A 12,715-nucleotide genomic window follows, 5' to 3' on the forward strand; every position below is an offset into this window, starting at 1 on the left:
TTTAAGTGCTTGCTTGGTTTCCCGAGTAAATACGATCAAGTGCTTGTAAATAAACACCGAAAGGCTTCTTTTAATTAATAGGCTAAGGGTGGCTTAGCTTCAACCGAACGTCGATTCTTAACATAAGACCGAATGTTGGAAGAAGTACTTGTGAGACCGATGTGGTTTGTTGAACAAGTAGGTTGGATATAATTTATAGTGACTAAAGGTGATATAGAAACCTCAAAAAAAATAAACTGGATCTTTTTGGGTAGAAGTGCCTTGGTGTTAGACAATTTCATAAAAGACCACTCAAAAAAAATAAAATGAGATTTCATTAGGTAACCAGTAAGATCTTGAATATAATGATTCACCGTCAATTCATTGTTGGTGTTGGATTGTGGGTTTCACTCAGCACGTGGTGTACGTATCTAAGATCACAAACACAGATTTTATGCAACCATAAACCTCAGTGGTAAAGACCGAGAGTCTCAAGGGTTACAGTGGTGAACCGAAAGTACCTCTGCTATATAAACATGACAAAGCAAAAAACTTTTAACTCGTTTGAGAAGAGTAAGGTAGATCTGGACTTGAGTGAATTTGAACAGCCTGATTGGGAAGAAACGATAGGTATAGATCGAATCATTAAGGCCTTACTCTTAGTCGTAGAGGCTTCGGTCGACATGCAACAGCAAGCTTCTAGGGACTCTTAACTAGTTCAGATGAAAAGAATCATACCTGCCTTAGCTCCAAATTATGTTGCACTGGTATACTTTAGACCTAATTAAAAGAACAAGCAAACAAACACACCACACAAACAAAACAAACAAACAAAACAAAAACAAAAAAAAAACGTTTAGAAAAATATTTTTGGAGTTTTGAGATTTTCTGAAAAATAATAAAAACAGAAAAAGAAAATATTTTTGGATTTTTGAAGTTTTCTGAAAAACAATAAAAACAGAAAAATAAACAAAAAGAAAGTAGCACAAAACACTCTAAAAATAAAATAAAGAAAAAAAATAGAGTAAGAAAATAGAATTAAAAGAATAAACAAAATGTACAACCGAAACCTAATCTTAAAAGAATGAAGAGAAATAAGCCGAGCGTTCGGTTCCTTAAAATTCTGGAGCCGAAATAGACCGAGCGTTCGGTTCATTTCGGTTCCCGAAAATTATGGAGCCGAAATAGACCGAGCGTTCGGTTCATTTCGGTTCCCGAAAAATCCGGAACCGAAATAGACCGAGTGTTCGCTCTATTTCGCTTGTCTAATTTTTAGAGAGAGATTTGAGGATTCGGTACCGACTCTGCTTCCATCATTCCCAAACCTTGTAAAATTTTATTGAAGCTTGCTTCCGGTAAGGTTTTAGTGAATATGTCAGCCAGTTGATCAGAGGACCGAACGAAATGCACTTCCACGTTCCCATCTTCTACATGGTCCTTGATGAAATGATATCTAAGTGCAATATGCTTAGTTTTTGAGTGTTGCACTGGATTGTGACATATTCTTATCGCACTTTCTGAGTCACAATAGAGAGGAATCTTCTTCATACTTAGCCCATAGTCTCTGAGTTGGCTTTGTATCCATATTACTTGAGATGTACAGGATGCTGCAGCTATATACTCAGCTTCGGCTGTTGAAAGTGACACACATGTTTGCTTTTTGGACTGCCAGCTAACAAGTTTACCGTCAAGGAATTGGCATCCACCAGTAGTGCTCTTTCGGTCCAGACCACATCCTCCAAGATCAGCATCACAAAAAGCTTGAATAAAAAACCCAGATCTAGCAGGGTACCAGAGACCGAGAGACGAGGTTCGCTTCAGGTAACGAAAAATATTTTTCACTGCCACCATGTGAGGTTCTCTTGGATTTGCTTGAAACCTGGCACAATAACAAACAGAAAACATAATGTCCGGTCTACTAGCTGTTAGATACAGAAGGGACCCTATCATTTGACGATATAGTGTTATGTCAACAGTAGGTTTTTCCAAAGATGGTGTTAACTTTGTGCCAAACGCCATAGAAACCTTCACTTTCGAATCTTCCGTCATACCGAACTTAGCTAGCAAGTTCTTTGTGTAGGCCTCCTGGTTGATAAATATACCTTCTCGTCCCTGTCTAATATTCAAACCAAGGAAAAAATTAATCGGACCCATTGCGCTCATTTCAAATTTAGTCTCCATCAACTTCCTGAATTCAGCCGTTAAGCTAGGATTCGTGGAGCCGAAGATGATGTCATCGACATAAATCTGAACTATCATTAGATGTTCGCCTTCTTCTTTCGGAAGAAGGTTGGGTCAACCGAACCTTGCTTAAATTTCGACATTTTCAGAAAGCGAGTTAAAGTTTCATACCAGGCCCTCGGTGCTTGCTTCAACCCATATACAGCTTTATCCAACACATAGCAATGATCAGGGAATTTCTCGTTCACGAACCCATGTGGTTGCTCAACATACACCGTTTCTTCTAGTTCTCCATTCAAGAAAGCGCATTTTACATCTATTTGGAAAACTTCAAAGTTTTTATGAGCAGCATATGCCAGAAAAATTCTAACTGATTCCAACCTTGCTACAGGAGCGAAGGTTTCCTCATAATCTATCCCTTCCTCTTGGCAATATCCTTTCACCACCAACCGAGCCTTATTGCGTATAACATTCCCCTCTTTGTCCAATTTATTTCTGAAGATCCATTTTAAGCCGACCACCGAAGCATCCTTTGGAGTGGGAATCAACCTCCAAAACTCGATTACGTTCAAATTCATGGAGTTCATCTTGCATAGCTTGTACCCAATCAGCGTGATCAAGTGCAACATTAACCGTCTTTGGTTCGACTTTGGATATAAACGAATTAAACATACAAAATTCAACCTTAGAGAATAATGCAGTTTGTTTCGCTTTCAATTGAGAACGTGTTAGAAGTTTCTTAGATGATTCACCAATTATTTGTGCTTTTGGATGGTCCTTAGTCCATTTCGTTAGAGGAGGGTAATTAGGGTCATAAGCTGGATCCAACTATGCATTTACTTCTTCTTCAAGTTCTGATTGATCACCTTCGTCAGTTGTGTTCTCTTTCTCCCCCTCAAATGGCGAAGTGTAACCCTTGTCAGGTTCAGAGTTTTCCTCCTCTGTGGGAGTCGGATTCTCCCCCTCGATTGGACTATTATTGGGTGGGTTTGGAGTTGGATGCTCCCCCTCGCCTGGACTTTTATGGGTTGGGGATGGAATTGGATTCTCCCCCTCGAAAGACATATCAGTTGTCTTTGGTGGTGATGAACTCTCCCCCTTGAACATTGAGCTGTTGTTTGGAGGTTCAGTTGAGGGTTGACCACCAGTCGGTTTGGGAGGTTCATTTTCCATTTCTTTGGCAGCTTCATCTATGATCTTTTTGAGATTGTTGATTTTGTTGTCTGCTGCTTTCGCCTCTGAGTGTGCAGCTTTCTCTGGTTCATCAAATAGTCGAATGTACTCTTCAAACAAATTGGATATTGGAACCGAGACTTGTCCTGATTCAGGAAATATTTCCCCTAAGGCACTTTCGCTCCTTTGAACTTTCTTCATGTAATTATCGTCAAAGGTTACATAATATGTTTCTTCAATTCGTTTGGAGCGTTTGTTCAAAACTCGGTATGCCTTTGAAGAAAGTGAATAACCAAGAAAAATTCCGTCATCAGCTTTGACGTCAAACTTGTTTCGGTTCTCTTTTGAATTAAAGATGAAACACCTTGAACCGAACACGTGGAAAAATTTGACCATGGGCTTTCGATTGTTCAAAATCTCATATGGAGTGATTGAGAATCTTTTGTTGAGCAAGGATCGGTTCTGAGTGTAGCACGCGGTTGCAACTGCATCAGCCCAGAAGTACAGCGGAAGAGAAGTGAAGCTTAGCATGGTTCTGGCTGCCTCACATAAAGAATGGTTTCGTCTTTCAACAATTCCATTCTTTTGTGGTGTATATGTTGGATTAATGTCTAAGTCCATAACTGTATTTGGTATGTACTTGACCCGACCCGGCATGGTCCATTTGGGTTGCATTTCACCGGCACAATTTATATGGATAGTCTTTTGAGAATAGTATATTTATGATTTATATTAATATATTATAAGTTCTAATATATTAATATGGAATCATATTATTTAATTAGTATTGATCAAGAATTAATTTAGAATTAATTAAGTGATCAAAAAGAACTAATTAAATATGGACTCTTATATATATGGAATGGGCCAAGTTCATTTAGGTTGGGCTAAGCTTTCATGGATGGTCCATGGAGCTTTTAACCCATGGATCCTATGTAAATGAAAGGTCATGGGTATTAGGGTTTACATGGATGTAACCCTAATCCTCCATAATATATAAAGGGGTCATTAGCTCACAAAATTGGCACAAGTGTGTGAAAATAAGAGTGGGTCGATTTTAGTGTGCATACATATTCTCTCAAGTTCTTCCAAGGTGTTTTGGTGATTTGTGATTCCATTTGAGGCTTCCACACTATTGGGGCTAAGCTCTTAAAGCTTGAAGACATCAAGCTACATCAAAAAGGTATGTCATCTAACTAGAACTTTGTAGTGTAGGTGCTTCATAATATGCTAGTTAGGATGAAACCTTGGAATACTTAATATTTGCATGTATAATAGAGAAAACATAGATCCAAGGTTCATAGGGTTGCATGTACACCATAGGAGTGTTAGAATGCTCAAAACCCAACAGTGGTATCAGAGCCATGAGTTGTTTTCTGTTATATTGATGCAAATGTTTTATTTTGAAGTTGAAAAAAAAGGAAAAAAAACATGACGTTTGTCAAATTTTAAGATAATTACTAGTTTTGTGAAAAACGAATTATTTGTAAAATTTGAATCATTTGTTATATGAGTTGAATTAGGTCAAATTTAGTAAAAGGTAAAATGATATGATTATTTTATTAGTTTTAAAAGTTTGATCTAAATGTTTTAAGGAGTTACATATTTTGTCATAAAATCTTGGAGCTCAAAAGTTTTTTTTAAAGTTGTGATCTTAAGGGTTTTTGCAACTTCCATAAGTTATGGATATGATAGTTTTTTTAAAAAAAAAATTTGATTCAAATTTTTTATGGAGTGACAAAATTTGGTGTTAATGTTTTAAAGAATTCTATAACTTGTTCTTAAGTTATGGAACATGGAAAGTTTCATCATAAAACACCATTAATTCCATAAGTTATGGAATCCAAAGGTTTTCAAGAATTACAAAACTTGCCCTCAAGTTTTGGAATTTGAGAAAAGTTTTTTATGAAAAAAAGAATTGAATTCTAAAACTCTTGGGTTCATAACTTAAAAAATTAATTAAATGGTTTTAATTTTGAGTTTAATAATTGGAATTATGATGTTTTGTTGAATAGTTCAAATTAACTCTTATGGACTTTATTAATAGTTAATTAAAGCGTTTAATTAAAAGAGTATTATTAAATCCATAAATATATGGTTTGAGTTTAATTAAATTAAAAGTCTAGTTTAATTAATAGATTAAACCACCAAGTATTTTAAATGTCTAAAATACACCCTTATACTATTATAATATTAAAAGTTTACAATATTATATGTATAAGAGCAAGTCGTCTTACCATTAGTAGGCCTCATTCACGAAGTCGGTCTATAAGGGGGGTATAAGGTTACTGCCTATAAAATGGCAGTTTAATGGGTGTCCACTCTCACTCACCGCTTCCTTGACCGGTGGAGGGTCGTTAGCCGAACAGGTAGGACAAGGACTATAATTCTCCCTTCATTATAAGTATAATGATAAATACTAAGTAACTAAACACTTATAAATTCCCAATCTTAGTTACTTAGGAAAATGTGAATAAGGTGCTAATCCATGAAATTACACTTTGCACTTTGTTTAAGCTGTTAGTGGAGCGTGTGTGGTTAACCGGCACACTAGCCTGGACTTAACAAGGTAGGCAAAGGGTAACTTAATGTTTATCATAGTATCGTTGGAGCGTGTGTGGTTAATCGGCACATCGATTGAGGGGTAAATATTAAGGGTACCAAGGATATTTGCATGGTTACTTCACACCTTGTTTTGTGATCCTCAGCATCCCAGTCACAAAACCTGAAGGGCACACTCGAGATTGAAACATGCCATTGAAAAGTTCAATGAATCTCAAAAGAATCTAGGAGTTTCAAAACCAATTAAAACCTAATAATACATTTCGTTTATCTTGGTGGAAATTGGTGAATCGTCATTCACCTACCTTCAAATATTTTATAGCTTTGATTACGGCATCCCTCTTCCAAGTTATAAAATAGTTTGTTGGGTCCTAGCCTTAATATATCATATTGGGTGTTATATTAAGGACTTAAATCAACTTTACGTGAATTTCTCCCATTGTTGATGTCTGGTTTAGACAACAATGATCTTCCCAAACCAAGCTTTCCTAATGAATATGACTTCCCGAGTTTGGCTCATGGAAGTCATACTTCTCTTCCTCCACCTCCTCCAATTATTCTCCCTAACCCACAAGTTCAAGGTCACTCAAGCCCTAATGGCAAGCAAGGTCTATGTGTGATCACATCTTAGAGATGAAGTCACATATTGACAAGCCGGGAGAGTTGGGTGTCAAAGTCTTGAGAAAGTTGGATGTTCAATCACTTTCTAAGTCACATAGTGAGTTCCTTTCGGACTACTATGAAACAGACTATGACATCAACCTTAATGATCATATCTATTTGCTTGGTGCTGCTGAATCAACAATGATTTGGAACGATAGATTAGAAGATCAACTTCCCAAAAACTTTATGGACAGTGACAATGGTGACACTGGAAATCCAGAAAAAGCATTCTCTTCCCAATGGAAAGGGATTGGCCATAGTCAACCCGGTTGACCAAATGGTAAAGAGAAAGGCTAAGTCTGAGATAGTCCCATTACCAAAGGGTCCATATGTTTATTTTGCCAAAGGAAGGGGCGTTGATTGCAAAGCTGCCAAATTTACCTAAGGATGTTAAAGTCAATAAGGTTGACTCTACATCAGGTAGAGCCCATTATCTAACTCTGTTAAGTTCTATTCTGAGATCCTCATTACATGATGTGACTGGGTCACATGTTGATGTTTTAAGAATCAAAGAATAGAGAGAAATCTTAAAGGAAGTATATGCTGATTCTGATCGCGAAGGTGGATTTCGATCGCATCAGAATTTTGAGCAGTTGCTTAAGAAGTTATGATATATTGCTAAGGAATAGATAACAACAATTTTCCATGTGGATTGTAAGGATAAGTTTTTCCGCAAAGTTTTAAAATAAAAGAAAATTGTTTAATTTTATTTATTTGAAGTATCCTTACAATGGCATTTGTGGAAAATTGTTGCTTATATGATTCCACTGACAGCAATATTGGAAAATGGATTTGATTCTTTCATTTGTGGTAGTGTCTAAATTTACCAAATCAGGAAAGTTCCTCATCGCCCAAGTTTCAATTGGACCGAAACTTGGAATCATGCAAGTTGAATAGTATGATGAATGAGAACTTTCAAGCATTGGAAAATCAAGACTAATTACTTGTTCACATGGATGTGTGAGTCAAGTGAAGGACTAAAGGGATCGAGTACACATTCTTGTGCACTGGTCATGTCCACCACAAAGCTCGTTAAGACTATTTGATTTACTAAAGTTTAGTAAATATGGTTATACTTACAAGTTTAAGTATAATTCTGAAACATTGGAAAAGTCTCAATGTATGGCAGAACAAATGGGAAGAATCAAATTAGGCAGAAAGATAAAAGTTTCTCAAATCTGAAAAGATGGAAGAGTACTTTAGTATCATGTTTGTGATCATCTTAATGATTTAGAAATCATATCACAATTAGTCCTCTAAAGGTCATCTTAGTGCATTCTTATGACTAAGAAGAGGAGTCATGAATTGTTGAAATGGTTAGATCAGGAAGATGAGTCATACTTCGTTCCAAAACAATTCTTAGAGTCATACTCCAAGATTGTAACTTGAGTGACATATCTTAAAGAAAGGTTTAAAACACTTGTCAAATGTAAGAGTAAAAGTGTCCTACTCTTGTACATTTGAAATTGGTAAGTTGTGATGTTTTGGATAAAACAAAGACCAACTAAGGCCACTTGTGTGAAGTGTTTGTCTTGATAAAGAATCCGCACTATCTCTTGAATATATGGCAAGATAGTCTTATATGTCAAGAGGATAGTGGGAGTCTTAAAGATCCTAAAAAGAATTTCAAGAACTAATCAAGAATAAAACTTGAGGTTCTTCACTAGCACACGACTTGAGGTTTATAACCTATCGTGTTAACATATTCTGTGCCCATTCCAGTTAAAGTTGGCTTTGCATAGGAGTTCTGAAAGTTCTCAATTGGTTGCATAACAACTTGGAAGCAATGGCAGGCCCTGTACTGCCAGGTGGCATGAAGTTAAGATTGCATAAGTTCAGTCCATATGAGTTTGGATTTGTCATTATCCTTGTCTTGTGACTATGGTTTTGACGATTCACATGGATAAGAACACATACACCATAAAATCTAAGGGTCATAAGGTTTCTCTCCGATTCATGAAAATGATGGTGAGGAAACACTTCCACCAAGTAGATTTGAAGCAGATGGCAAAAGGTCTAAACAATTGAGACTATGATTACGGCATCCCTTTTCATAGTTCTGAAATTGTTTAGACACACATGCATGCTATCTAAGGAAAGGTGTATGATTTCGATAAAGTTTTATCAAAGCATCTCGTATCAGAAATCTGAACTTTGGTAAGAAAGTCAATAAAGTATTGATTTCTAGAAGTCCATCTGATTTCTGAGTACATGTCAAAGCTAGTGGGAGCATAAGTGTTATGCTAATAATCATCATGTTAGTGGGAGCATGATAATTATTGTTAATGTTGCAAGTTAGCAATGTTAATTATAGAAAACAAAAGTTTCAATTCGTGAGGCTGTAGGGATTGAAAAAGTTGTTTTGCTATAATTAAGGGAGAGGATATACTTCATTTCAGTTGTAAAGGCTTAGATTGAGACCTTAATCATCTTTAGTCAAGAATATATATATGAATTTCATGTTGGATTGGTTCAACTTAAGAAAATTCTATATATTGCGTTCTCAAAATTCGATTATGATTACGGCATCCCTTTTCATAGTCAAAATTTGAAAACATGGCAAATAAAAATATTGTAGCAAAAGACTGGTCTAGAATCATGTCTTTATGTGAGACATCATGAATCGTGTACCATTTGCTTTGGGTACATGATCGATTGCATGTGCTATAATATTTGTCATTTCTAAATTTTTCCAAATGCCCAGAGGCATTAAGAAGGGAAAAGGTCTAGAATTGGATATGACTAAAATGATTAAGCAATTGTCGAGGACAATCTGAGGTTTACCAAAGATTGGTTGCTCAGGGACAGTTGGAAGTATAGTGCTAATTTTAGAAGGACCATATTGACATATTCTGAAAAGAGGCATCTCTTATTCAGAAGTGATAGTCAAAATGAGAATATGGAGTTGTCTCCATAGGTGGAAGTTATTTGTGTAAGATTAGAAAACTTAATGCAAGAAGCATGTCCAAAGCAATGTACTTTGAATATGAGACTTAGTTTCCATGGACTTGATCTCCATTGGAATACCTTATAATGACTGTTGACAAGTCTTTGTGACTTTGTACATATTCATTACAGGAGGGTCAGTGCATATAAGTTTAAAATCTAAATAGATTTCGATAAATGATAGGAATTTGAAATTCTCACATTTTTCGATAAGGATTTGGGAGTGTGAAATTAGAATCATTGAAATTATGTTCAATTGGTTTATTTCACAAAGTAAGGATCATAGAAAAACATAGAGTGCATACTTGGTGTATGGCAAAGCTATTGTTTAAGAAAAACATAGTGTACATGCTTGGAGCATGGGACAACTAGTGTTTTTAATTCAAGTATAAAGTTGATAAAACCGAAACAATGAATAATGAGTAATCAGTATGGTGATAAATAAAAGTGTTTATTTATAGTCATAGGGTTTGATACCATATTTGATTCATTTATTCTTGTGTTTCACTTTGCATGTTTTGACTTCCAGAATAACTAAGTCGCTCTTCCTGAATGATTAAGTTATTCAAACCATCCACAGTCGGTCATATGTTGGAAGTAGATATGAATCAAGACTGTCATGGGTTGGTTTGTAGAGGTCCAAGTTGGTGGACAAAGTGGTGCTACAACACTCATGAGTGCTCATAAGTTCTGAGTATTGGATTCAATCCGCGATCATTTGAATCACTTCATGGATTTTATCACGATTGATCATGAGACGATAATATCTTATATTCTTCAAACCTAGAGATATGAGTTGTTACTATGAGTTGGTTATACATTGATTGCACGAAAACACATTTGGTAACTCGATGTTATAAAATGTGCCGTTGTGTATGATTCAACAAGTAGTAGAACAAGCCATATGAGTCGAAGTTTATCCATTCCTTTTACCTTTAGGATAAAAGCGATATCTGTGGGCCCCTCGATGATTTAGCGATGACACATGTGAGTGCTTGGCCAAGCCAGGACTGATTTGATTTGTTCAATCAATCAGTCATCATAAATCGAAAATCGAGAAACAACAAATGGACAGAGAGAATGATTATAATCCATGTCTCAGTCCATATGATATCTAGAATGGAGGAATATATGATCCCTTATCTAATGGACAAGTCATTGACAAGGTCAGAGTTCGACAGCGGCTTTAAGAGCTATGATTGCCAGTTAGGTTTTGAAGTCATACTCAATAATACTTTTAGACTTATCCAAGTGGGAGACTGTTGGATTAATGTCTAAGTCCATAACTATATTTGGTATGTACTTGACCCGACCCGACATGGTCCATTTGGGTTGCACTTCACCGGCACAATTTATATGGATAGTCTTTTGAGAATAGTATATTTATGATTTATATTAATATATTATAAGTTCTAATATATTAATATGGAATCATATTATTTAATTAGTATTGATCAAGAATTAATTTAGAATTAATTAAGTGATCAAAAAGAACTAATTAAATATGGACTCTTATATATATGGAATTGGCCAAGTTCATTTAGGTTGGGCTAAGCTTTCATGGATGGTCCATGGAGCTTTTAACCCATGGATCCTATGTAAATGAAAGGTCATGGGTATTAGGGTTTACATGGATGTAACCCTAATCCTCCATAATATATAAAGGGGTCCTTGGCTCACAAAATTGGCACAAGTGTGTGAAAATAAGAGTGGGCCGATTTTAGTGTGCATACATATTCTCTCAAGTTCTTCCAAGGTGTTTTGGTGATTTGTGATTCCATTTGAGGCTTCCACACTGTTGGGGCTAAGCTCTTAAAGCTTGAAGACATCAAGCTACATCAAAAAGGTATGTCATCTAACTAGAACTTTGTAGTATAGGTGCTTCATAATATACTAGTTAGGATGAAACCTTGGAATAGTTAATATTTGCATGTATAATAGAGAAAACATAGATCCAACGTTCATAGGGTTGCATATACACCATATGAGTGTTAGAATGATCAAAACCCAATAGTATAAGGGGCCGAGAAGTTGTGAGATATCCCCTTTTCTTCCAGAAAGTCCTCAAAATCTTTATTCTTGAATTCAAGCCCATTATCGCTTCTGATATTCCTCACCAGCTTTCGCAGCTGCACTTCCACTTGCTTGATGAACGTCTTCAACTTGGGAGTTGCGTCTGATTTCTGTTTAAGAAAGAAAACCCAGGTGAAGCGTGAAAAATCATCTACAATGACAAGAATGAACTTACTACCACCGAAGCTTTCGATAGCCGAAGGTCCACATAAGTCAATGTGCAGAAGTTCAAGAGCTTCAACAATCTTTGTATTGATACGTGTAGGATGGCTCTTTCTGCTTTGTTTGCCCATCTCACACGCTGCACACAGATGTTCCTTATCAAACTTGAGAAGGGGAAGGCCTCGAACGTGATCACCAAGCACCAACTTATTAATGTCTTTGAAGTTCAGGTGCGATGGGCGTCGATGCCACAGCCAGCTTTCATCAGTGTTCGCCTTTGATAGCAGGCATATTGCTGGTTTTCCTCGAATTGGGTTGAGATTTAAAGGATACATCTCTCCCTTGCGATCAGACTTCAACAGAACCTTTTTAGTTTGCTTCTCAATTATTTATGAGCCCTCATCATCAAATGAAACCTTCAAACCTGTTCCCAAAACTAATTGTGATACACTGATGAGGTTATGCTGCAATCCTTCCACATACGCTACTTTTCGAATCGAGAAGTCTCCGTTGGTTATCATTGTTGGATTAATGTCTAAGTCCATAACTATAATTGGTAAGACTTGACCCGACCCGGCATGGTCCATTTGGGTTGCATGGCATCATGCATTTGGATAGACTATAATGAGAGAAATAACACTTAAGGTTGGTTAATATATTATAAGTTCTAATATATTAATAAGGTTATTTAATTAGTATTGATCAAGAATTAATTTGGAATTAATTAAGTGATCAAAAGGAGACTAATTAAATATATGGGTTGATTGTGTAAATCATTCATTCTTATATATGTGGGCTTGTGATCCAAGATTCCTTATGTTGGACTAAGTCCATGGGGTGACCCATGGATACTCCATGGAGGTTAAAATCCATTGAGCATAAGGAATGGGTAAAGTTATGAGTTACATGGTGTAACCCTAATAGCCACCATATAAAAGAATCCCATGGCTCAAGAAATCGTGCACTAATGTGTGAG

This window comes from Lactuca virosa, chromosome 1, assembly GCF_052849685.1.
Source record: "Lactuca virosa cultivar CGN04683 chromosome 1, Lactuca_virosa_CGN04683_v6, whole genome shotgun sequence".
Lineage (NCBI taxonomy): Eukaryota > Viridiplantae > Streptophyta > Magnoliopsida > Asterales > Asteraceae > Lactuca > Lactuca virosa.